At 40.9% G+C, this 27910-nt stretch overlaps 1 protein-coding gene across 1 annotated transcript in view; it reads left to right on the top strand.

The window, feature by feature from the left end:
* The first annotated feature begins 1208 nt into the window (after positions 1 to 1208).
* The window catches only part of GNB4 (G protein subunit beta 4), a 58645-nt gene continuing 31943 nt past the window's right edge, over positions 1209 to 27910 (top strand). Inside the window, exon 1 of the mRNA XM_007972033.3 lies at positions 1209 to 1437. The gene's annotated coding sequence lies outside the window, so the exon portion shown is untranslated. The remainder of the gene's footprint in view (positions 1438 to 27910) is intronic.

Here is a 27910-nt window from a genome sequence, read left to right on the forward strand (position 1 = left end):
ACGGAAAAGTGCTCCTAATATTAGTAAAAATGAAAATTTTGGGGGGAAAATTATCCACAGTTTCTTTATCTCTGGATAAAGAAAATAGAAACAGCTGTTTCTATTTTTGTCACAGCCTGGCTTTTATACAAACCGGTCACATTTTCTCCACAGTCACAAACAGGGTGTGCTTATCATGGCATCACCTCTTTCAAGGGACTAATAGATTTATTCCAGGTGATAGTGGGAAGCAGCTAGAAAAGGAGGATTGGAAGGCTGCGGGGGTGTTAAAGTTATCTGATGATACTGTTCGAACCTTTCTCCGGCACAGAAACTCCACAAAGAACTCCTCTGCAGTTTTCGCTACCCAGGGCTGTTTCTTTAAATTGTTTGACGTCAGAGAAGGAATGCTATAGCAACAGTCTGTCAAACTGGAATTAACTCCGAAGAAAAATGGGGGTGGGGAGAGGAAAAATGCTCCCAGGCGGTACTGATTTTAGAGGAAGCAAATTGGATAGATACATTTATTTTATGACATTTTAAACATAAAACACCCAGATAAATGTGAGAAAGAAAAAAAAAAACTCGATTGAGATGCATGTGGTGTTTAACTCATGCAGAGAAGAGCGACTTGGCAGGGATATCTGGAAGGCCTTCCAGTTTTATCAACGACAATAGGAACAATAACTTCCAAGTATCTGGAGGCAGGCTTCGTGCAAACATTACTTCATTTAATATGCTTAGCACCTTTATGAGGCAGGTATCACTATCCTTATTTTGGCGATGACGAAACTTAAGCCCGAGACGGTACACGGTCCTACAACTAGTGATGGTAGAGCGGGGAATGCAACGTAAGGTTGTGCGACTCTGGGCTTCAGTTTACTTTCTGACATTTAGAATTCCAGAATGGGAAACCTAAATGGGACCTTTGGGGTCTTCTAGCTCTGCCCTTCGATCCTGCTCACGAGCAAACTGGCGCCCGTCAGAGCCGGAAAGGAAACTGGCCACGCCACTTAGACGGGCGCTACTTAGCAGCGTGCCCCAGAGCTGCACCAACAAGAAAACGAAACTGCTCGGGAAGGAATGTTTTTCTTCTCCTTCGGGCAGGAAACGAGAGAGAAAATAGGAAGCAGAAGCTGCGCGCGGCTCCCGCTCCCTTCGACCCCCGCCCGGGCTGCGCGCGCTCCGAGGGTCTGCGCGCCCCCGGCACGTCCCCGCCGGGCCCGCGCGCCTCGTGCCTCGCGCCTCGCGCCTCGCGCCTCCAGCCACGTCCCCGCCCCGGCTCCGGCGCGCCGCGGAGTTGGCTGCTGGGCGGTGCAGGATTGGGTGTGGCCGGCGGTTCTGGTTTCGGCGGTGCGCTGCGCTGCGCTCTCCACGCCAGCTCCGCGCTCCAGGAGCTGCTGTGCGCTCAGCGGACCCCGGCAGCGCGCGGTCGACGCGGGCCCGAGCTCCCTCCAGGTAGGCGGCGAGCTCGCTAGCGGCGGCTCGTTGGTGTGCCCCGCGAAGCGATCCCGGGCTTCTCGCAGAGACGTGGGGCGCCGCGAGCCGCTCCTGCAAAACGGGGCCCGGGTGACGGTGCAGGGTGGGATGGGTCCCACCTGGCTCCGGGACTGAGGGCTCGGGCGGCGGACGGTGCCCGGGAGGGACGGGGAGGGCGCGCCTGGGTCGCGCTCCGCTGCTGCGCGGGAACCGGCCTCACGACCGCCGGCGCAGGCACTTCCCGGGTGGTCCAGATGGCTCGCCCGGGGCAGCGAGGAACGGTCGGCGGTCCAGGTCCTTCAGACCCCCTGGGTTTCTCGTCACTCCCCGAGCCCTCCTCCCAGGAACTCAGAGTACGAGCCCGTGCGTGCCCCCAAAATAGCGGGTATTCGGGACTGTCCAGGAGGGCTATTGGGTGGAGAGCGCTGGGAAAACTCATAAAAGTTCTACGCTGAGTCCAAAATTAGTCCAATGGTTTTGTATCTGATTTATTTTGGGAATGATATAATGTCCAGAGTTTGGGGATGGGAGGGGATTAATGAATTTTGAATACTTGTGAGTTCACTACAAGAAAAAGTGTTTTCCTTTTCTCTCCACTTTTTTCTACTTCAGAGCACAGATGATTGCCATATACTTTGATATGTATTCCTATTCGCTAAGGGAAAATTGAATTTTCAAAAGTTTAAAACCAGGCTTTCATTTGTTTATATAAGCAATACTTTGTTATTTTGCATCTCCTTGTCTTCCCTTTTCTCCCTCTCCTTCCTTTTCTCTTTCCGTAAAGGATGAGGATGCATCTTTCTCCCTCTCAGCCGCTGACAAAGTAGCTTGGCGTGTGGATTAGCACTTTATCGGGAAGTTTTCTTAACACGTTCAAAATTTAATTGTTGATTAGAACTTTTATTATCAGTCCATCTCAGTGTTGCAAACTGAGTTTATGACCATTAAGTACATCTTCTAGGACAGAGATAGAACACACGCTGCTTATTTAAGATGGGAGGGAAGTCATTTCTAGTCGGAGAGGAAAACGACGGATTAGGTGCATTTAAAATTGTGTACTTTGAGTCTCTGCCATTGTTCATTTTAATACTCTTCAGTGTGGTGCTTTTGGTTTACTACTGATCCTGGGCTCTGAAAATTTGCTGTATATTTCAATATGTGGTTTTAAAACATTTTAAGATTTTCCATGTTGCTTTTTGGTTTGTAGATGAATTTGAAACTGAAATAGAAACTTTTAAAATGTCTTACTGAACGTTGCCAACCTTCTGTATGTACTTTTATGAAACTGGTTAATACAGCTTTTGTTACATTTAGGTTGGTTCATCTCTTTGTGGGCCTGTAGACATTATTTAGGAAGTTATTCCGAGTCATTGGCCTTTGTTAACCTGTAGAATTGTTTCTTTTAAACAATTGGCATGTAAGTATGTCAGCACATACTTTTACACTTTAAAAATAGACTCTGGGGCAATTTGAAAATTAAGAATTGGAACTAAGTGTTGGACATTTTTCTGCCCTTACCAAATGCTGCCTGAGATGTGTGATTTCTCTTAGGCGTCTTATTGAAGTCAGCTGGCTGTGTCATCAGTTTCTTTACCTTGCTGACTATTTTAATCTGCATCTGTTATGGACTTATTTATTAAAATATTTCTTCTGGGCTGGGGCAGTGCTGTAAGTTATTCTACTTATATCTCACAATAACACCCTTATCTACTTCCACAGGTAAGGAAACTGAGGTTTTAAGTAACTTGGCAGTGGTCATGTAAGGCGTTAAGTAACTCAGCTGGGATTCAAAGCAAGACCCCTCTGCTTCCACAGTCCATGTTGTTTCCCCTGTGCCATATTAACTTAGTACCAGGGCATTAGGAGTGACCTTCAATTACTCATTAGCATGTGTGTAAAATATCCAAGACATCCCCGAGACATGTTTGTTTTTCCAGCATGATCATTATTGTCCGTCCTTGTTTTTATACAACTTCTCACATCAGCCATTCTCTTCTCACCATGCTACTCCTAGTTAAATGTCTTGTTCCAAGTTCAAAACCTCCCTTTTGCCAGGGCACAGTGTATCCTATTGATATTAACAGGTAGTGATGGCTTAATTATCTTGATAAAATAATAATGCCATTTTAATGTGGGTTCTCTAGAAATGGAGTTATAACTAATTTGGGAGGTTACGAACAGGATGGCAATCTGTTTTGGGATATGAGAACCCTTTGATATCCCTGAAATTAAACCAGGCGATATTTTGATAGATATTTCCCTCTACAATTTATCATACTCTCTCCTGTGTCTTCAATTTGTCAGTTACTACAGAGTCATTTGCACTATTTTACAGTCTGTCTCCCATTTTAAAATAAAATTGTTTCTTGATCAGTGTTCTGCTTCAGTGACTGCCTCATTTTTTTTATTTATTTATTTTTATAAATAGAAGCAGGATGTCACTGTGTTGCCCAGGCTGGTCTTGAACTCTTGGGCTCAAGCAATCCACCCACCTCAGCCTCCCAAAGTGTTAGGATTACAGGTGTGAGCCACTGCGTCCGGCCCTGCCTCATTTCTCTACCTCACCTTGAGGAAGCTTAGTTTTTTGACAGCACAAAAATAAATACAGGAGCAATAACCAGAAACTAATTAGTTACTTACAGGCACTGGGTAGGAACTGAGTAAACGGGAACAACAGAAGGAATGGCGTTGCTCTGAATATACCTTTTTGCGTAGTTTTGAGTTTTGGAAACTGTTAGTCTTTTTTATGTTCAAAAATAAAATTAACAAGATGTGGAGAGTGGGACTCCAAAACTGAATACAAACAGCAACAACAAACCGTGTATTTCTGTGAATAACATAAACTCCCAGAAGAAAAAAAAAAAAAAAACCCAAGTAAGTTTTGAGCACAGGATTAAAGATTAAAGAACTGAAAAAATAATCTTGAACTCTGTGTACTCTGTGTAGTAGGCTATTATTAGTATGGTAGAGGTGTAGCAATTCTGAAACTATTGTGTGTGTGTTATAGGATTGAGCAAATGGGTCAATTCATTGATATTTTGGGAACTGGGATTTTCAGTGTGGAAGAAGAGAACTAAAAATATGAAACAGGCCTGGTGCGGTGGCTCACACCTGTAATCCCAGCACTTTGGGAGGCCGAGGCAGGCGGATCACAAGGTCAGGAGATCGAGACCATCTTGGCTTACACGGTGAAACCCTGTCTCTGCTAAAAATAGAAAAAATTAGCTGGGCGTGGTGGCGGGCGCCTGTAGTCCCAGCTACTCAGGAGGCTGAGGCAGGAGAATGGTGTGAACCCAGGAGTTGGAGCTTGCAGTGAGCCGAGATTGCGCCACTGCACTCCAGCCTGGGCGAGAGAGCGAGACTCCCATCTCGAGGGAAAAAAAAAAAATTGAAACAGAAGAAGGCAATGAAGAACTCTTGATTTTGGATTGGAATTAATGGTATCAACATGAACTCATGATTAAAATATATATTCACATATGCCTACTTGCATCTATTTGCTAGTTTTGTCTAATGAAAGGGCCCAGAAGCAGTGACATTCTAGGTAATTAATTTGGATTCAGGCAATGTTACTTCAGGCAAGTGCCACACAGTCTCAAATGATCTCTCCAGATTAACACCAAGGGGAAAACAGTAGCTTCACAGTGGAGAAGTGTGGCAGATGCTACCTTAACCAAGAGATCAAAGTTAGCATCACCAGTAGTAGCATAATCGTGTTCTTCTTGATGTGTCTGAACCAAGAACATCATTACTTTTCTGTGGTATTTCTAAAATAACCAGAATTTAATCACAAGGAAACAATTGGGGGACCTTTATTGAGGATTATTCTACAAAGTAACTGCCTTGTAATCTTCAAATATATCAGTGTCATGAACGACAAAAGGTAGGGAACTATTTCAGATTAAAGGAAGTTCAAGAGACATGGTAATTAAATACCATGCATAATCCTGGATTGGATCTTGGCTTGGAAAAAAAAAATCATTTCTCTAAGAACATTGTTAAGATATTGGCAAGATTTAAATATGGAGCAATAGTGTTGTATCAGTGTTAAATTTTCTGAATTTGATAATTGTTTTGTGATTATGTAAGATAATGCGCTTGTTCTTAGAAGATAACACAATGAATTGTTTAGGAGTAAAAGGTCAAAATGTTTTTAGCTTACTCTCAAATGGATAGACAATAATAATTCCATATATAGAGAGACTGATAAAGCAAATATGGTACAAGTTAGCAATCTAGGCGAAGGGTACAAGGGTGTTCACAGTATTACTGTTTTCAAGTGTAAAATTTTTAGAATTGAAAAGTTAAAAATAAAACTTCAAACAGTAACAATGCAGCTTTGCTTCAAAAAGAAAATCTTTGAAAGACTCCATATAGGCTGTCTCTCCTCCTTATCTGCCATCTTCTTCTGAACCCACTCCAGAGAGATATCATTCCTCCTACTTCATGAAACAGTTCTTCTCCAGGTCACCAGGGATGTCAGTCTTGCCAAACTGGATCTTCAGCCACATTTGATACAGGCAACAGATAACTCCTTTCTTATCAAAATGGCTTTTCCCCTTGGCTTCTGGGACACTCGCTCTCTCTGATTTTCATCCTGCCTCATTGGCTACAGTTTCTCATTCTTACCCATCTCAGTAAATGGTACCACCATCCACCAGATTGCTCAGGCTAAAAATTCTAAGAGTTATCCTCATTCCCCGATTTCACTCATCCTAAATCTATTCCTTCAATAGCAAGTATTATGGGCTCTACCTTCAAAATCACTGCAGATTGGACCATCTGTTTTTAAAATTTGATTTGACCATTCCTATCACCTACGCTGCCACCACCACTCTTGTGTCAAACTGTATTCTTTCCTGGCCTGGATGACTGCAGGAGCCCCCCAACTGGTTTGTCAGCTTCCACTCTCTGTCTCCCACCAGCCAGCATGAACTTTAAAAGGGGTAAATCAAAGCAGGTTATATCTCAGTCATCAGAACCCATTATTGTTAGATAAAATAAAAATGTTTTAGCCAGGCGTGGTGGTGCATTTCTGTGGTCTCAGCAACGTAGGAGTCTGAGGTGGGAGGATTGCTTGAGTCCAGGAGGTCAAAGTTGCAGTGAGCCATGTTTGTGCCTGGGCAATAGAGTGAGACTCCATCTGAAAAAAAAAAATCAGGATTTTTTTTTTTTTTTTTTTTACCATGATCAAGAGGCTATGACTGGACTCTGGGGCACCCTTCTGGTCTCCTCTGCTGCTCTCTGCCGTGCTCACTCTGTTCCAGCCTCGCCATCGTCACTGCTGTTGGTCCAGCATGTCGGTTAGTTTCTGCCTGGGCCTTTGCTTGCTGTTCTGCCTGGAATGCTTTCTCGCAATTAAGACATGGCTCATCCTCTCATTTCATTCAGTCCTTACTTAATTTATACAAAAATAGCCTTCCTCCTCACCCTCTGACTTCTTGAAGTTCTTGCAGTTTTTTTCTTGCATACGGCTTACCTGTACTTAAAATTATGATGTGCTTTCTTGTTTATCTCCTAGACAAATACAGAACAAAGCACTATGGCAATGGGAAGTTTTGTTTTGTTTACTACTGACTCTGTAGAGCCTGGAATATGTTTGGCACATGGTCAGGACTCAGATATTTGTTGAATGAAGGAATGAATGCATGAATTAATATTTGCTGTATCTTAGCTAATGCTATTTCAAATATAGAAGACAGTTTCCTGAGAATCTGACAGTATTAGTGCTATGTAAGGTGTTTGGTGATGCTGCTAAAGCTCTGAAAGCTAACAAGTTACCAACTTTGAGTGTTTCACGTTGTCACCTTTCTTTTGTATGCCCTCTGGTGGAGTGATAATAATAAGCGGCAAGCGAGTAGAATAGGTCGAGAAGAAACTAAAAGGTAAGAACTTAGATCACAAACGGGATAATTAACTTAAAAAAATAGATTTGAAAATTTTAATTTTAGTTAAGCCTCCTAAATAATTATAATAAGATTAGAAAGAACGAAAAGAAAATGAGGCACAGTTAGATTTGAAGAGATATCTGGCTTAGGATGAAAAAATAACCTATTGCACACACCCAAAATGTTTGGATTACTTAAAATAATTCCTGCTTAAATATACTTCTGTCCCTTAAAGTATTTTAATATTTTTCCATCTTTGGTTCAAAGACCTCTTTCTCTCAACCGTAGTAATCATTTCAGTGAACCTTTATTGACTTTACCATGTGTCGGTTAATGTACGCAAGTGGTGAAGCCAGTGTTCAGACTCCAGCAGTAGAGGGCCAGAGACAGTGCACTCAATCATCATGCTTCACTACCACCTTTGTGCTAATGTCCTGTGGATGGTACAGGGACTGGAGAATTTCCTTTAGAGCAATAGTTATGGACAGAAAAATGCTTGGTAAGTTCACAGTGTGTATTCCTCAGTTCCATTTTCCAGTATGTTTATAGAGAGCCCTTTCTTCCAGAATTGCGGAAAGGTGTGTTATCTTTTTTGAAATAGAAATCATATGAAGTGTTTCCACGCTCAGGTGCTACTGACTTGCTAAAATAATATGAAGTTTTTCTTAGTGTACATATGTAATACGGCAGTGACAGCTTCATTGCTCCCCCACTTTTGGCTTTAGCAGGGTTTGTTCATATACTGTATAGTTATTACAAAGGAAATTTAGTATACCTTACTGGGTAAGGACAAACTCCCACTGAGATGCTTATCTTACTTGCAGTAGGAAACCTCCAAAAAAGAATTCGTTCAGAAGATATCATTATTCTTAGTATCTTTGCAAGTCAGTACTTAGAGCACTAACAGCGTCTTCTTAATAGCTGGATAATATTTCATTGTATGAATGCATCATATCTACTCTCCTATTTACATTTTTAATTTTTTGTCATATAAACAATTTGCTAATGAATATCCTTAAACATTAATTCTTAGCTATCGAAAGTGTTGGCCAGTTGCAGGGGCTCACGCCTGTAATCCCAGTACTTTGGGAGGCTGAGGTGGACAGATCACTTGGGCCCAGGAGTTCAAGACCAGCCTGGGCAACATGGTGAAATGCCATCTCTACAAAAAAAATACAAAAATTAGCCAGGTGTGATGGTGTAAGCCTGTAGACCCAGCTACTTGGAAGGCTGGGGTAGGAAGATTGATTGAGCCCAGGAGGCAGAGGTTACAATGAGCTATGATCATGCCATTGCACTCCAGCCTGGGTGACAGAGGAGACTTTTAATTGCCTTTAAAAAAAAAGAAAGAAAGAAAGAAAAAAAATATGTAAAATACTCTTTTTAGAAGCCTTACTGTTTCTACTCTCTTTTAGCTTGTCATGAATTTTCAGCTATGGAGAAATTGAGGAAATCTGCTTTCTTTATGGAACAGATTCTGTCAATTTCTCTATAGCTGAAAAAAGGGAGAATACTACTTTGGGAGGGACAAGATGAGGACAATGGCCCCTATGCTCAAAGAGCTAATAATCCCTAGGCTCTTACATAGGATTTTTAATTTTTTTTTTATGGCAGCACTTAGCAATGGCTTGACTCAGTTTTTTTCTCCTTATTTTTATATTCAGTTTTTCAACAGACACCTTTACCCAGAAATTGTTTAAAATATGAAAATTGGTCATTAACTACTTGGTAATGTGATAAAAACCCAGTAAGGCAGCTTAAGCTGAATGAGGTTTTATGTCTAATTGGCATGTGACATAAATTATATACATTGTGTTTAGGATAGTTAAAAAGGCTTACGGTGGCTCGTTTTTATCAGGAAATAATTTAAGACATCTTATTCTAGAATTCTGCAAATTAAATTATGTGTGTATGTATATATGTATGTATGTACTTTTTGAGACAGAGTCTTTCTCTGTCATCCAGGCTGGAGTGCAGTGGTACGATCATGGCTCACTACAGCCTTGACTTCCTAGGCTCAAGCCATCCTTCCATCTCAACCTCTTAAGTAACTGGGACTATAGTTGCATGCCACCATGCTGGCGAAATTGTGTATTTGAATGGGACATGGTAGGCAGTTAATTACTTGAGGAAATTGAAATTTGTCAACAAGGGATCTTAGTTATCTGCATTACTTATTAAATGGGGCTCTAGGGAAGCTGTTGAGAGATAAACAAACAAACAAAAAAACAAACAAAAAAAACCACCCTGAAAAATGTGATTTCCTTGCCATGTGGTCTAAAAAACAAGAAAACTTAGTATTTAAAAATTTTAAACTTAGATATGAGTTTTCATGGTTTGTGTTAACCTTTACTGTGGGAATTAAAATTTATGAACAAGAGATTTCATTTGGTTCATTAATTACTGAGTATATCATCAGGGAAACGTTTTTGGGGGGAGAAAAAATGAAAAAACCACAGGCTCTTTGCTATAAGACATAAAGAAGGTAGAGATATGTTAGTATGTACATTTCATTCATGTTTATGTGTTGACTCACTTTTTAATGCAAAAAAATCTTCACAAAGGTTTTAGAAATGATGATGAGACAGATTATGAGAGGATACTGAAGAATTGGGGGGATTGTGTGTTTCCTTAAGGCATTGAAGAGCAGTCTTGGTATATCTGATATAGAATGTTGTAGGATAAAAACATCAGTAGGAAACTCAGCAGTAGAACAAAACTAAATGTGACTAAATGTAACTAAAAATGAGTATTCTGTTCAAACCGCATGGTAGAGATAAGACCCTTTGAATGATAGATTCTGAGAACATTAGTAGTAGGGGTAGAGAATTGGGGATGGGATGGAATCCCAAATAACTTGAGTTATTAATTAACTGCTAATCTAAACCTGAGACAGTAATTGTATAATATTTTGATAAATAAAGTGTGATCCTGAGGTAGCAGAGATGGATACCAGCTCATCTCAGAACAGTATCACTGTAAGTACACTTGCTCGTTAACTAAAACCTCTAAATTTTATCTTATAGGTAGGCTTTATGGCTTTGTTAAGATAAATGAAATCTACAGTGAAAGACACTGGATGCTGTATTCTATTTCTACTTATTATTGGTAACTTTAACATATTTTACCTTTTTTTTTTTTTTCCTGAGACAGAGTCTCACTCAGTCACCCAGGCTGGAGTGCAATGGTGAGATCTTGGCTCACTGCAACCTCTTTCTCCCAGGCTCAAACGATTCTCATGCCTTAGCCTCCCCAGTAGCTGGCATCACAGGCGTACACACCAGTCCTTGCTAATTTTTGTATTTTTAGTAGAGATGGGGTTTCACCATGTTGGCCAGGCTGGTCTTGATCTCCTGACCTCAGGTGATCCAACTGCCTCAGCCTCCCAAAGTGCTGGGATTACAGGCGTGAGCCACCGTGCCCAGCCATATGATATTTTACTTTTATTAAAGCTGTGAGCATATGGAATTGTAGCTACCTTTCCATGACTATGTTAATTGCACAAGTTACATTTTGTCCTATGTAGCTGAGTTAGCAAATAAGCTAGATGGTAATGCTTGTGAGGCACTCATAAACATTTGTTGGATGAAATTCTGATATCCCCAGTTGTCATATTCTAAACCTTTAATGGTGGGATTGATTTTTAAAATTTTTGTATGTAACCAAGAGTAATATATAACCAAGTCTGGTAAATTTAAAGGGTTGTTTCTGGTAAAACAAAAGCAAGTTATGTGACTTTAAAGTGATACAAGACTGCCAGGTATGGTGGATCACACCTTTCATCCCAGCTACTCAGGAGGCTGAGGTGGGAAGACAACCTGAGCTCAGGATGTCAAGACAAGCCTAGGCAACCTAATAAGGACCCTATCTCTAAAAAAAAAAATTTTTAATTAGCTCGGCACGGTGGTGCATACCTGTAATTCCAGCAACTTGGTAGACTGAAGTCGGAGATCATTTGAGCCACTGAGTTCAAGGCTGCAGTGGTGAGCAAGGATGGCAGCGCCGCTGTGCTTTAACCTGGACCACAGAAAAAGACGCATCTCCTAAAAAAAAAAAAAAAGTGACATAGGACTGTGTGACTTGGTAACACAGAGATAACCACACGTGGTCGTTAAAAAAAAATCCAAGAGATGATAATGCTTGCGTGGTCATGTAAGAAAAGACAGGCTAAGTGTATGATTTAAAATTTACATAGTCATAATTTATGTTTTTAATATTTAGTTCACAAAATCTTAGAGTACTAAAACCAAGAGGCTCCTCTTAGAGAAGGTAGTTTTAGGACTAAGTAAAAGGAAATGCCCTGCTATTTTACAGAGCTGATGGTAAATTTATAGAACTTGTTACTTTAAGAAGTAGTACAGGAGAAAATATAAGCATACTAAAAATGGGTTCAGTGAATTCATGGACAATAGTTTCAAAACGTATTGTGTAAAATTTAAGAGAAATCCTTAGTATGTTGAGTTCAGCCACATTGTCATAAACATTTGGTTTCAATGATGTGACACTTTAAATAGAAGTTCTGTCATAGCACTTACACTCTAATATGATTATAGTGATGAGCCCCATAATGATGTTTCAGTCAGCTGGGCGCGGTGGCTCACGCCTGTAATCCCAGCACTTTGGGAGTCTGAGGCAGGTGGATCACCTGAGGTCAGGAGTTCGAGACCAGCCTGAACAACATGGTGAAACCGCGTCTTTACTAAAATACAAAAATTAGCCAGGCTTGGTGGTGGGCACCTGTAATCTCAGCTACTCGGGAGGCTGAGGCAGGAGAATCGCTTGAACCCAGGAGGCGGAGTTTGCAGTGAGCTGAGATCATGTGCCACTGCACTCCAGCCTGGGCAACAACAGTGAAACTCCATCTCAAGAAAAAAAAAAAGGATGTTTCAGTCATTGAGTGGACTGTATATAGGGTGATGGTCCCATAAGATAATAATATCTTTTTTTTTTTTTTTCTGAGACGGAGTCTCCATCACTCAGGCTGGAGTGCAATAGCGCGATTTCGGCTCACTGCAACCTCCGCCTCCTGGGTTCAAACTGTTCTCCTGCCTCAGCCTCCCAAGTAGCTGGGATTACAGGTGCCGGCCACTAAGCCTGGCTGATTTTTGTTTGTTTGTTTGTTTGCTTGCTTTTGTATTTTTAGTAGAGATAGGGTTTCACCATGTTGGCCAGGCTGGTCTCAAACTCCTGACCTCAGGTGGTCCACCTGCCTTGGCCTCCCAAAGTGCTGGAATTACAGGCATGAGCCACCATGCCTGGCTATACCATGTTTTTACTGTTCTTTCTATGTTTAGATATGTTTAGAGATACAAATATTTACCATGGTGTTAAAATAGCCTGCAGTATTAAGTATGCAGTACAGGTTAGTAACCCAGGAGCAATAGGCTATATGCTATAGAGCATAGGTGTATAGTAGGCAGTGCCATCTAGGTTTGTGTAAGGACACCCTTTGATGTTTGCACAGTGATGACATTGCCTAAGGATGTGTTTCTCAGAGCATATTCCCATCGTTAAGTGGTGCATGGCTGGATTGTTACTTACCTGTTTTTCCAATGGATGAATGTTTCTGATGGGATGAGTTTCTATGCCTAGCACAGGGTAGGTGTTTAATACATACATGTTTGTTGAGTGGAAGAATGAATCACATGATGATTTAGATTGACAGTAGGTCAGAATAATACTCATTTCTTATGTACTTTTAGGAGTATAGGTGAAAATAATAGGAACAATGCAGAAGAAAATCCTTTTGAAAACTTTCCAACAGTGTTGACTGGAAGAGTTTAAACGTATTCATTTAAAGCTGCTGTTGTCTGTCTCCCTCCCTCTCTATAGATACATATCTAGATCTGTGGATCTACAGATCTAGATATAGGAATTTTTATAAAATACACCGAAAGAATAGAAACATATCAACACTATACTTAAGACATGTACTCTGCATTAGGTTTTAATTCCATAAATTCCTATTCATTTTTTATTTTTATGCATGAAATTTTACTGGGTAATGGAATTTACCATCCCTGTTAAGATTCGGCATTGATGACATATCCTGTTCAATGTCATAAACCCTAATTATTAACCCCAAATGGACCCATTTATGATACATGGAGAAAGAACTTGTTTTTCTTCTTGGTCAGTTTGCGCCTGTACCAACTGATCACATCGTGCTTGTTCAGAAAACGTAATCACAAGTTCTTTCAAAAATAATGAAACGTAAAAGTCAGCTGGCATTTCAGAATCTAAGTCCCTTTTTAATTCCCAAAATACATGAAACACTTTTCTTGGTGAGTATTTTCTCATGTACTTTGCTACTTTAACAAAGATTAATTCTTTTAAGCCTTAATTTTTTAAAAAATGGCTCAAGTGTCTCTTTTTTTAGGTGGCATGAATATTTCAAGATAAAAGAAGACAGCTTGGTTCCTAACTAAGCCTGTCCTTCCCGACCTTGGTATTTATTTTATTCTTATGGTTCTTTAAAGTAAGACCAAAGGAGGTATAGCTGCTCCCTGAAAAATCACAGTTCTGTTTGATGCATTGTTTCCATCAAGGAAAGAGAAGATAATACCTGAAATAGGTCAAGGAATTAATTGTTAATGATTTCTGTGTACAAGTGTTTTAAGTTGGGAGCGTTGCAAAAATTGCAGTTTATATAGGAACTTCCTTGCCTTTTCTGAAGCCATTCTTCAGAAAAAAAATTCAAAATCTTATCACAATTTAGATATGGGAAATTATTTTGCTTTGTTTTAAAATGAACTAAGAACGAGAATAGTTTTTAAAAAATCCATATTCCTTTTAATGTGTAAATCAAAGAAAAAAACTGAGACAAGTCTCAATCATTTTGTGAAGTTTATTTGCCAAAGTTAAGCATGTGTGCCTGGGAGACAGGTCTATGCCTATCTTTGAAGATGATTTTGAGGGCTTCAATATTTAAAGGAGAAAGGGCAGCGTGTTGGGAAATACACAGTTTTCATGTGGGAAGTGGGTAGGGGAAAATATCATTCATGCCTTTGTTTAGACCAGCAAATCTGTATTTTTACATAAGACAACGTAGACAAATAGGGCAGAGGAAGCAATGAGATATACATTTGTCTGAGGTGAGCGAAGGGATGATTTTGAGTCCTGTCCTGTGTCCCACACCTGTGAAGATAAGCTATCAATTGACATTGCCATGGTGAGCTTCAGTGGAACTGCTTTAGGGTAGAGATCTTGGGGCCCGTAAGGATTTCCTTGTGGGCAAAGTGTGAGGGAGGTATGTAGCTTTTCATCTTTGTAGCCATCTTATTTAGGAACCAAAATGGGAGGCAGGTTTGCATGACCCAGCTTGACTTTTCCTTTAGGCTTAGTGAGTCTGGGGTTCCAAGATTTATTTTCCTTTCACAGATGTCTTTATGTTTAAGTATTTAGATGTTTTATCTGATTAGGAAGATTATAAGTGCCAGTTTAATGATTTTTAGGAAGTGATTAATGCATGAACACACATTCTTGAACTTTCCTCCAATCACACGATCTTAAACTGCTTGTGTAAATAAGAGCTTAGACCAGTGGATCTCAAACTCTAGAGAGCTTCAGACTCACCGTGAAGACTTACTAAAACACAGATTGCTGGGCTCTACCCTCAGGGTTTCTGAGTCTGCAGTCCTGGGAAGGGATTTATGAATTTGCATTTCTAACAAGTTTCTACGTGATGCTGATGCTGCTGGTCCCCACACTGTGAGAACCATAGATTGAAACTGTTTGGTTCAATTAGTGGTTATCAACCCTGGTTCTGCCCTTACACACTTGAAGAGTCAAGGCCTTAGGGTGGGTATGGGCCACAGTGGCAGGTGCTGCTGATGCAGTGGGGCAAGTATTTAAATCTTCCAGGATGTGGATGTAGTTTGAGAAAGCCCTTCAAATGATTAGTTGTTTTCTTCCTATTCTCTCTCCCCCTTTGAAACCACTCTCCTCTACCCCTCAGTACGAGAGTCCTGGTGCAAATGAAACAGCGCTCATGGATTGTTTTAGTCCTCTCCCAGAAAATAAAACACAGCCTTTACCAACAGTTGCCCCAGTGCTTCTTAAGGAGTTCAGTAGAGGAAGAAGTAGTTAAATTACAACATAACTGAGGTGCGAAGGCCAGGAAAGGACTTCCTTCTGGTTATTTCTTTTTCCATGTTTGTTTAGAGCACTATAGTATTAGATCCGTCGATCAATCACTGTAGATAGTAGCCTGAGTAGTGTTCATGGTTATAGCTTCTTCATGTATTTCCCTTGCTGGGCCAAATTGACTTAAATTTCCAAAGACATTAAAAAATGTGTATTATTTAATTCCCAAAACAATCACGTGGGGTAGAGATCCCCACTGCGCAGATGAAGGAATTGAGGCTTAGAGTAAAGAATTTCTGGAGTCACACTGTAAGTAGTCATCTCTGGCTCCTTTAGGTTGTGTGAACTTGGCTAAGGTCCATAACCTCCATGTGTAAAGTTTCCTTATCTGTGGAATGAGAATGATACTGGTACCTACCTTCTGAGGTTGTTTTGAGAACTAAATAAAGAGTTACTACACAGAGTTGTATACATACACGTAATAAATGCTCAATAAATGTTATCTCTTGGTTGGCTAACTCCTAGTTAGTACTTTTTAAGTTCAGGGGTAATCCTGCCTTTTCTTTTTTTTTTTTAAGATGGGCTCTCACTCTGTCGCCCAAGCTAGGGTACAGTGGCACAATCGTAGCTCACTGCAGCCTTGACCTCTAGGGCTCGAATGATTGTCCCGCCTCGACCTCCCAAAGCACTGGGATTGCAGGCAAACACCACCACACCTGGGTGATTAAAAAAATCTTTTTTGTAGAGATGGATACCTGCCATGTAGCCAGGCTGGTCTTGAACTCCTGGCCTCAAGTGATCTGCCCACCTCAGCCTCCCAAAGTGCTGGGATTATGGGCATGAGCCACTGTGCCTGGCCTATCCTGCCTTTGTGCCAGGTGATCCTCCTCATATGTATTACAGGTCAGTCTCTTAACAATTTAGAAACACCAAATACTCTTGAAAACTACAGGTTTTTTGGGGTTTTTTTTTTTTTTTTTTCCTTTTCATAAATCATTTAGTGGCAAAACCTTATATGACCTAAACTCATTTGGTGGCACAGTGTGACCTGAACTGTAATAACGTGAAGCTATCGCATAGTCTGTTTTTGTTTTTTTGAGATAAACTTGCTCTGTTGCCAATCAGGAGTGCAGTGGTGCAATCTTCCGCTTACTTCAACCTCCGCCTCCCAGGTTCAAGCGATTCTTATGCCTCAGCTTCCCAAGTAGCTGGGACTGCAGACTCACGCCACCATGCCCTGCTGATTTTTGTATTTTTAGTAGAGACAGGGTTTTACCATGTTGGCCAGGTAACATGGTAACAGGGTTACCATGTTCAAGACATGTTTACCATGTCTTGAACTCCTGGCCTCAAGTGATCTGCCCACCTTGGCCTCCCAAAGTGCTGGGGTTATAGGTTCTTAGTCTGTTTTTTTCCTACCTCGTATGAGCAGGCTTCGCATTTTGCTGCAGAAATGTTAATTCTTGACTGTGTGGGTGCTGCTCTGGGGTCTGGTTGTGGTGTTATGCCAGTACAATGAACATACCTTTCTAAAACCTGGGAACTTCCAAATTCTGAAATATATCTGGCCCTAGGGTTTAGGGTAATGGATTATGGGCCTGTGTGTGTATGTGTTTATACGACTGTCTTCCCTTTTAGACTGTAAACTCCTTGAGACCTGGGCCTCAGATTTATTCATATGTAGCCGCAGTTCCTGGCACATTCAGTAAATATTTGGTGAGAGAGTAAACCCTACCAGGACATAACAGTTAGGTGAAGGGAAATAGACTGGAGAGGAGTGCCTTATTTATTTCCTGGAACACAAAACAGCCTGCCTTCAGTTCACAAGAGGTTGAACTATTTTACTTTAGGGGTATTTAAAAATGCTCCATGTGATGAGTAATTTGGTAGCAAAACAAAAAACAAGATAAAAAAAAGTTAATGCCGTATGCTACAATTTCAGCATCTGCGACTTCTATTTTCCTCTCTTATCCACTTGTCCCATGCAGCTGTAGGGTTTTGACTAACTTCCTGAGAAAGAAAGCCACGTGGAGATGTCTGTGTATGGAATACTTGGGGTGGGTGGGCATGTGTGTTTTAAAATGTCTTGGTTCAAAAAAACACATAAAAGCTTTAAATATTGTACCTGATTCATTATGGTTTTTAAAAATTATTTTATAAAGTATAAGAAATATAAATTTGTATTGCAAAAAGAAAAGTAGCATACTAGAAAATTTATAACAAATTTAAAATTATGAATAGACTTTTAGAGAAGCAAAAGTAGTTTATACTTACTTTTATTTTATTTTGTTTTATTTTGAGATGGAGTTTCACTCTCATTGCCCAGGCTGGAGTGCAATGGCATGATCTCAACTCACCGCAACCTCCGCCTCCTGGATTCAAGCGATTCTCCTGCCTTAGCCTCCCGAGTAGCTGGGATTATAGGCATATGCCTGGCTAATTTTATATCTTTAGTAGAGACAGGGTTTCTCCATGTTGGTCAGGCTGGTCTTGAACTCCCAACCTCAGGTGATCCGCCTGCCTTGGCCTCCCAAAGTGCTGAGATTATAGGCATGAGCCACTGCATCAGGCCTATACTTACATTTTTTAAGTACAAATTAAAGTAACATTTTTTATGGCTTATATGAGCTTTCATGATCAGTATGAAACAGTAGCTAGGAAATACTTGTATTTTCTTGTCTTGTACAGATTAAAATGTGTTCACTAACACAGCAATATAATTGTACAGCCTGCATAATGCCTTGCTTCAGTAAAAGTTCTGTGGACATTCTAAGACATGGAATGAGAAGGCCATTTGAATTATGCAAGTGTATTTTTTCCATTTTATTTTACAGATTGGCTTGGATACAATGGCTCATTAGTATCTTTTGATATTTGTAACTGGTACAGCTGAACTCTTAAAAGATAACTGATATGCTGCTTTCTGCTCAATAACGCTTTCACTATGTGATAGTTATTTAAAATGTGTTAAATGAATCGAATATTCGTGTTGAAACAGTGCTTAATCAAGAAGTTACGGTGACAAAATAAGAGCACTGTGTTTATGAAACAATTTCTATTTAATTATTGGTTTAAAATTGCCTTAGTCAGCGATGTTAATGCTGCTTTGAAGATTGTGATAAGCAGCTCCAATGTGATCTTGAGCAAAAATCACTATTGGCTGAAATTCGTTGGCTATTACACTGTGCCCTTCTGTGTTTTTTTTTTTGTTTTGTTTTGTGTGTTTTGTTTTGTTTTGTTTTGTTTTGTAAAAGGAATGGTATGTGTATCTCATATGCCTCTTTAGCTTTGCTTCCTCCCAAGAGGGAAGTTTCCTAACTAGCTTGATGAAGATAGAACCCTGGACACATAAGTCAATATTTAAATGAATGGAGGAGAAGGACCCATAAAGGTAAAAAGAAGGAATAATTAAGTACAAGGGTAATCAGAGAAGTATGGGTTCATGAAAGCCTCAGGAATAAAGTTTCAATAAGAAGGGAGGATCATTAGATTGAGCAAAGAGGTGTTAAGATGCCCTTTGAAAAGAGGCTGTATGGCAGAGTGGTAAACAGCCTGGGTTTCAGAGTCATATGGTTGAATTCAAATCTGAACTCTGCCTCTAATCTTAAGCAAGTTATTTAACCTGCCTAAGCTTCATTTTCTTTTTTCTTTATTTTTATTTTATTGTTCCCAGTGGACTTCAGGCGCAAGAGTTGGATAAATTATTAATATGCTCACCTTTGATTCCTATAGCACTCCCTTTTATATATTTATGTTTGCTTGCTTATTTTGTTTGTTTATTTTTAAGAGACAGGGTCTCATTCTGCTGCCCAGGCTGGAGTACAGTGGTACAGTCATAGCTCACTGCAGCCTTGAACTCCTGGGTTCAAGCCATCCTCTTTTCCTCGGCCTTTGGAGTAGCTGGGACTACAGGCATCCACCACTCCACTGCATCCAGCTTGTGTGCATTCTTTTTTCTTTCTTTCCTTCCTTCCTTCCTTCCTTCCTTCCTTCCTTCTTTCCTTCCTTCCTTCCTTCCTTCCTCCTTCCCTTCCCTCCTTCTTTCCTTCTTTTCTTTCCTGCTTTCTCTTGCTTCCCTGCTTCCCTGCTCCTTCCTTCCTTCCTTCCTTCCTTCCTTCCTTCCTTCCTTCCTTCCTTCCTTCCCCCTTCCCTTCCCTTCCCTTCCCTTCCCTTCGCTTCCCTCCTTCTTTCCTTCTTTTCTTTCTTGCTTTCTCTTGCTTCCGTGCTTTCTTGCTTTCTTTCTCCTTCCCTCCCTTCCTTTCCTTCCTTCCTTCCTTCCTTCCTTCCTTCCTTCCTTCCTTCCTTCCTTCCTTCCTTCCTTCCTTCCTTCCCGCTTTCCTTCCTTCCCTCTTTCCTTCTTTCTTTCCTTCTTTGACAAGAGTCTTGCCCTGTTGCCCAGGCTGGAGTGGAATGGTGTGATCTCGGCTTACTGCAACCTCTGCCTCCCAGGTTCAAGCGATTCTCATGCCTCAGCCTCCCAAGTATCTGTAACTACAGGCACACACCACCACATCTGGCTCATTTTTGTGTTTTTAGTAGAGACAGGGTTTCACCCCATTGGCCAGGTTGGTCTCAAACTCTTGGCCTCAAGCGATCTTCCCACCTCGACTTCCCAAAGCGCTGGGATTACAGGTGTGGAGCCACTGCGCCTGGCCCATTGTGTGCATTCTTAAGCAATGTATCATTTAGTTGTTGTTTTTTGAGTTTTGTAAAAGGGGTATGATGCCAGTATGTGTCTCCTGGAACTTGCTTTTTTTTCTCCCAAGATTATTTTAAAGATTCATCTATGTTGCATATAACTGTAGTTCATTTGTTTTCACTGCTGTATAATAATTTACTGTGAGAACACTACAGTGATCCATTCTCCTGTCAGTGGGCATTGGCGTTCCAGTTTATTGTTATTATAAGTAGTGCTGTATAAACACTGTTAAATCCTGTGCACATGTACTATAGATTCCTTACGGCTTATGTATCCAGAAGCAGAATTGAATTGTCAGGTTGAAAGATATATATGTCGTCACCTTTGTTAGATGTTGCCAAATTGCTTCCCCAAGAGTTGCCCCCATGGAATTTGTCCCATTTCTACAACCTTGCCAACCCTTGGTTGAGATATAAAATGTTTTTAATCTAATAGGCATGAAATTCTATCTTATTTTAATTTGCATTTCCCTGATTCCTGAGGTTGAGTGTCTTTTCATTTGTATGTGGTCATCTGCAGCTTTTCCTGCTGTGGTTTGCCAGTTCATATTTTTGCACATTTTCTTATTGGATTGTTAGTTTTTTAATGATTCATTTGAAGTAATTACTTTTAAAAATCTAGATGCTAATTCAGTATTTGAATTTTAGCTTACAGTTATCTTTTCTCAGTCTGTGACTTTTTTTTTTTTTTGGTGTTTTGTTCTTTTGAGGTATCTGTGTTCTCATCATAGATACCTTGTATTTATCCAACTGAAGCTGTTTGCTCCCCCCTCCCCCGGCCTTTAGAGACAGGGTCTCTTTTTGTTTCCCAGATTTGAGTGCAGTGATGTGATTGTAGCTCACTGCAGCTTCAAATTCCTGTGCTCAAGCGATCCCCCCACTCAGCCTCTTGAGTGGCTGAGACTAGAAGCATGGACCACCATGCCCAGCTGGAAGCTGCTAGCTCTTATAGCTGATCTTTTCTCATCTCCCCAGTTTTCTCATATGTAGGGATAATTATAAAAATTGTCAGCAGTGGATGTGTCTGTGTGGTGGAGCTGGTCATTGAACTGTTAGTAAGCCTTTGGGGAGATTCTGCTCCCCTATGTTGAAAGCTTTTTTTTTTTTTTTTTTTTTTAAATAGCATGCTTGATGCCTCTTTGTCTTCATCTTTGGGGCTCATTTATCAGGTCTGTGTTATTGGGAGAAGTCCCACTCAATTTTCTGTTTTGCGTGTAACTAGTGTAGATGAAAAACTTTCTGTCTGTAATCACTTCCTATTTTTGTCATTAATTCAGGAAAAGTCTGATCAGTCAGAAATTATTTTTTTGGTTTACTCCCTTCTCAGATTGGGATCTTGATTATTTTAAACTTTAAATAAGGAACACTGAATTAATTGATGCTGCAGTTAGTCCGCCTGCCTAAGACCCAATGGTGGATTTCTTTAGTAGTGGGTAACTGTCTTGCCAATCCCCCCCCACCCCTCCACTTTCCATATTTTTCTTTTCCTCACATCACGAAGCTGTAGACATCCTTTTGCCACTTCCCTGATTTCTGTTTCTTATTAAACTGTGGATGTGAAGGAACTGCAGGAGGGCAAGTTGTTAGATGACTTTCTTTTCTACTGTCAAAGTGTGTCGCTAAAGAGCTTCCCTTCCCTGAATTTACCCATGCTTTAGATAAACAGCCTGAGGGAGCTACTTACTAAACTATACCTGATGTAATAGTATTGTTTCCAAGAGTTAAAAATTTTTGTAGTCATATTATGTACACACATTTCAATACACAGTTTGGCCATTTTGGATCCTTACCTTCAAAATGTATTTACTAGGACTTGCCATTTTAGGCTTCACCTGGGGCTTCCTATGGCCTCGTTTTACCCTCATCAGCCTTTAGGCTTGTCTGAGAGTAGTTTATAATCTATTGGTCTATGCTAGATTCATGCTTTATTGGTATTCTCAGGAATCCAACAGTTGTTGGCTGAGAAGAAAAGATCACCAAAAAAATCTGTGTAATCAGAATGTTCTTCCTCCCAAGTGACAAAATGAATCAGTTGTGTTTTTTTTAAAGAGTGAAAAGTTAGTTCCTCCTTTTAGCAGCAAAAAGGAAAGGGGAAAAAAGGGCAGCTTTGACATTTCTTTTCAGACATCCAAAGAAAGGTTGCGGTTGTCTGGCACAGGCATCACAAGGGTTCTGATTTTGCAGCTTAGCAACATTTCTCAGACAGCCCCTTGCCTTATAACTACGCTCCCTCTCCATCATGCCTGCCCAAACATAGCTGGAGCCTGCTGGACATGAGGTTTGAGAACTCAGAATTTCATGTGAGAAAGTGGGGTCATGTGTAGGCAGTTCTCTTTAAAAGTCCTTGATGAAGGGAAGAAAAAGGACTGTAAGTGGTGGTGCAATGTGGAGTCAAGGAATTTTTTCTTTTTTCTTTTTAAGGGAGAGACTTGGGCGTGTTGAACTGCTGATGGAAAAGACCCATTTGAAAGTGAAAAGTTCCCCCACAGATGGTCTGCCGGATGAGAGTGAGGGATTATAACTGTATAGTGGACAAATTAAGCTGTTAACAGCTGAACACACGGAGGAATCTTAGCTTCACTGATAGTGGTACAAAGAAACATTAAGTGCATCCTGATGTGCTGTAGTATGAAGTCCACAGCATCACCTGGAAGGATTCTTGCCAGATATATTGAACCTAAATATAATCTAGCCAGTAGATCTAACCCCCTTCCAGTTTACAGGCAATCAGTATAGAAGATAAACAAGTTAAACAGTACCATAGGAAGTAAACAGAATGGGGTACATCCTGTAGGACAAGTGATTTAGTCTTTTTTCTATTTTTTTTTTTAATTGAGACAGAGTCTCACTCTTCACCCAGGCTGGAGTGTAGTGGTGCAATCTCGGCTCACTGCAGCCTCTGCCTCCTGGGTTCAAGTGATTCTCCTGCCTCAGTTTCCCAAGCAGCTGGGATTATAGACACATGCCATGATGCCTGGCTAAATTTTTTGTATTTTTAGTAGAGACGGGGTTTTGCCATATTGGTCAGGCTGGTCTCGAACTCCTGGCCTCAAGTGATCCACCCACCTTGGCCTCTCAAACTGCTGGGATTACAGGTGTGAGTACCTGCACCCGGCTGATGATTCAGTCTCTCTAATAAGTCAATGTCAGAAAGTGCAAAAGAGTAGGCAAGAGATGGATTCTTCTAGATGGTGGGACAAGAGACATAACTAAATGTATTATGTAGTTCTTAATTGGATCTGGATTTGCACAAATCAGATGTAAAAAGACATTGGTCAAAGAGTTGGGGAAATTTGAAAATCTCCTGGGTTTTAGATATTAAATAATTTCTGTTAATTTTGGTAGTTATGATAATGGTATTGTGGTTTGGTAGATATTTTTAGAGATGTATAGTGAAGTATTTAGGGCTAAAATGTCTTGATGTCTGTAATTGACTTTAAAATACTTCAGCAAAAACAAAAGATAAAGCAAATACAGCAAAAAAAAAGTTAATATTTTTTAAATCTATGTGATGAGTATTCGGGTTGTTCAGTCTTTGTGTTAGAAAATTTTATTAATAAAAAGACTAAAAAGAAAAAAATGTAAGAGATTGAATATACTGGAAGTATAAGATTACTTAAAAGGTGAGAGTTTAAATCACTGGTGGAGGGGCTGGACATGGTGGTTCATGCCTATAATTTTAGCACTTTGGGAAGCCAAAGTGGGAGGACCAATTGAGGCCAGGAGTTCAAGCCCAGCCTGGGCAACATAGCAATACGCTATATCTCAAAAAAAAAAAAAAAAATTAGCCAGGCGTGATAATGCATGCCTCTAGTCCCAGCTACTGGGGGAGGCTGAGGTGGAAGAATTGGGTGATCTCAGGAGTTTGAGGTTACAGTGAGCTATGATTGTGCTGCTGCACTCCAGCCTGGTTGACAGAGTGACATCCTGTCTCAGAATGAATCAATGAATGAATGAATAATAAATAAATCGCCAGTGGAGGAATTGGCCCAAACAGGAGAGAAGTCAGCTATTCTATTATAATTTAAAGTAAGGACTGGGTACAGTGACTTATACCTGTAATCCAAGCACTTTGGAAAGCTGAGGTGGGAGGATCGCTTGAGCCCAGGAGTTTGAGACAAGCCTGGGCAACATGGCAACCCTGTCTCCATCGAAAAAGGAAATCAGCTGGGCGTGGTGGTTCCCGCCTGTGGGCCCAGCTACTTGGGAGGCTGAGGCTGGAGGATTGCTTGAACCTGGGAGGTTGAGGTTACAGTTCACCACCACTGCACTCCAGCCTGGGCAGCAGAGTGAGACCTTGTCTGTCTGTGTCTGTGTCTGTCTGTCTGTCTCTCTCATTCACACACACAAAGGAGGAAGATGAGGAATATGATGAGTCAGTTATGTATCTATAGCTTTGTATATAGTGGAAAATTGAAAAAGTTCATGTCTGATGGCTTCTACTTTATGATATAGATGGCAAGGTCATCTGCTGCAAGACGGCTTGTGAGAAGGGCAAAATTTTGAAAAGATTGCAAATGAATTTAAATATTTGATAGCAAAAGCGGAAGCAGTGCATACAAAGCTGTGTAGGGTTGCCAGGTAGTTTCGAGGGCCCAGTTGAGACTGGTGATGTGAATTTGTAGTAGACTGATATGCCCCATTGTTTGTCTTTCTCAATCAACGTTTGGCCACTTGAGTGCTCGCTGAAAGAAAGTAGGTAGCTGATTTCATCCAGGGTTTTGCTTTTGCTGTTGAGTGTGACAAGACGGAAGAAGGGCAGGCAGTCTGGGGTACTGTGAAAAGGCTTGAAGTGCTGGACCTAGAATGCCTGATGAAGTACTGGATGAAGCCTGGTTAAGAAGGGATGAGCCACAGACTCACTATTTTCCACATTGGACCCCTCATCTTTTTTCTTGTGAAGCCTGTATCCATGACTGCAAAGGGCCTGGGATCTTTACCTACTTACAATTGAATAAATGAGTCTGTTATTGTCTCATGAGACTCCTTGGTCAGACACAAAAGATTTTCTTATTCACGGGGAGTAGCATGGTGTGATCCTGCTTTGTGTTGATGGCCTATGTTCCCCAGTGCCCACAGGGTGACACAGGTAGGCCCAGATGGATGCTGCACATGCATTGGATTTGCATCACAGCCTAGAGACACTGAGCTTGGGGGTTTTACCCCTTTTACAGTAAACAGAAGTCAGTCTGCTCTTCGTCTCCTGAGGAGACAGTGTCTTATTCCTTGAGGTTGCATGTTGCAAAACAATCCTGAGAGATGGCCCGAGTAACAGCCACTAGGGACTTGTATTCTTGGCATTCGCAGCCAGAATGTGCAGGAAGGGCCAGGGTCTGTGACAGATTGCCTCTCCCGTCATCCCATCAGTGCCCCATCCACAGAGTGATGGCGGTGAGGGAACTGCTTTTTGTTTCCCATTTCTATTCATGGTACCTCCATCCTTAGGGGCACTCAGCCTGGAAATTCTCATTCATTTGGTACAGATCATAGTCTGTCCCAAGTAACTCTTCCTACAGGTAGCTCCTGCTTTAGAAGGTCACTGGTATGTGTGTGTAGCTTTGGGAAGGACAGCAGTGAGATGGGTAACAGGTAATTTTTAATGTGCTTAAAAGTTCTGAGACCCAGGCTGGGCTCAGCGGCTCGTGCCTGTAGTCCTGGTGCTTTGGGAGGCTGGGGTAGGAGGGTCACTTGAACCCAGGAGTTCAGGACCAGCCTGGGCAATATAGCTAGAACCCCATCTCTACAAATAATAACAATAATGGTAATAATAATAACTGCAAATTTTTAAAAAGTTCCGAGGCCCATTGATAGTTCTTTCTAGTATGTTAGCAACTTAGTAGGAGGGATGTAAACTAGTTCTGCTTACCCCACATTTTTTGGGACCCTAAAAATAAAGAGCTATCAAAATCAATCAGAGTTCTAGGACTTTTGGGCCAGGGATATCTCAGGAACGGTCAACAAGGGCGGCTAAGGTTGTGACTTTAAGGAGCCTGCTTGCTGCTTGTCTTCAGTTCAGCAGAATGATATTCCAGACCGGCTGTAATCTGTCCAGTCGGGCCCTCTCTGAGATGCATACTAAATTGTTAAACAATCAAACTTTATCAGGGAGTGGTTAGGACTCATAAATAAAAGATGGAAAATTTGGATACACAGAGAAATACGCCACAATATTAAATTGGAAATGGAATATTAGAATGATTTTAGTTCTTCTGGAACTGTTTTATACCTTAATGCCATTCCAATCAATCCCAGTACATTTATTTTTTAATTGGACAAAATAAATACAAAGTGAATTCTGAAAGAATAAATAGATGCTGGTTTCTTTTTCTTTTTCTTTTTCTGTCTGAACATAATAAACAGATATTTCTACCATAGTTGATGTGATTGTAGGATAGACACCAAAAACAAATTCTCTCTCATGAGGGGAATCAATCTTTTATAGGAATTTGAGCTTAGGACAGTCATTTTGGGCTACAATCTTGACCTAAAAAGATAAAAGCTTGGATTTTGTACTTAGGGGAGCAGAAAAAGTCATTCTGTAGAAAGAAAAAAACCAAGGAAGAGAAAAGAGACCAGGACAGGTAGAGAAAGAATACTCCCAGTTTCTAGCCTCTAGTGTCCTTTTGAGGTAGTAATATTCCTGTCTTCTGGTTCTCTGATTCATCCTAAATCCTTAGAATGAATATTCCTTTATTTGTTAAGCTATTTCAGGTTGCTTTATTTACTGGAGACCAAAGTATCTTAAGTGATGGGGATACGACAAAGAATAAAGCAAACAGAGACCCCGCCTCAAGGAACTTTACATCTCTTTTTTTTTTTTTTTAAAGACAGAGTCTCGCTCTGTCACCCAGGCTGGAGTGCAGTGGTATGATCTCAGCTCACTGCAGCCTCCACCTCCCAGGTTCAAGCAATTCTTGTGCCTCAGCTTCCTGAGTAACTGGGATTACAGTCATGTGCCATCACACCTGGCTAATTTTTGTGTTTTTGGTAGAGTCGAGGTTTCACCATGTTGCCCGGGCTGGTCTTGAATTCCTGGCCTCAAGTGATCCACCCACCTCGGCCTCCCAAAGTGATGGGATTACAGGCGTGAGCCACCACGCCCGGCCCTTTACATCTTATCAGAAGGAAAGAGATCACAAATAAGTAAATACTTACTTGCTGATGGTGTTGAGTCTTATAGTGAAAAACAAGACAGGGTAAGAGGAGCGTGTTTGGGTGCATGTGTGCTATCAGCAAAGGTCCCGCTGAGAAGATCACATTTGAGCAGATATAAGGGAGCAAGGGATTAAAATATCAGGGACAAGATCTGTCCAAGCAGAGGCAGGAGCAAATGCGAAGACACTGAGACTGGGGCCTGCTTAGTGTGTTCAAGGAACATCAGAGAGGTCTTTGAACAACTGGAAGAGAGTGAGTGTGAGAGTGATAGATGAGGTCAGGGGTGTGTGTGTGTGTGTGTGTGTGTATGTGTGTAATGATACAGGTCTCTGTGGGTCAAAATAGAGTTTAGTGGAGTGGAAAACCTTTGGAGGATTTAAAGTGACTTGTATTTTCAAAGGATCTCTAATTGCTCTAATTAGACCAGAGAGTGGTCGAGGGCAGTAGGAAGGAGACCAGGTGAGAGATGATCACGGTGGTGTGGACCCAGACAGTACAAGTGGAGGAAATCAGAGTTAGAACCTGGATAATTTTTTAAGGAATAACTGACATGATTTGCAAATGGATTCGATGAGGAGGGTATGATTAAAACAGGACTGCTCCCAGATTTTTAGCTTAAAGTATTG

This window comes from Chlorocebus sabaeus, chromosome 15, assembly GCF_047675955.1.
Source record: "Chlorocebus sabaeus isolate Y175 chromosome 15, mChlSab1.0.hap1, whole genome shotgun sequence".
Classification (NCBI taxonomy): Eukaryota; Metazoa; Chordata; class Mammalia; order Primates; family Cercopithecidae; genus Chlorocebus; species Chlorocebus sabaeus.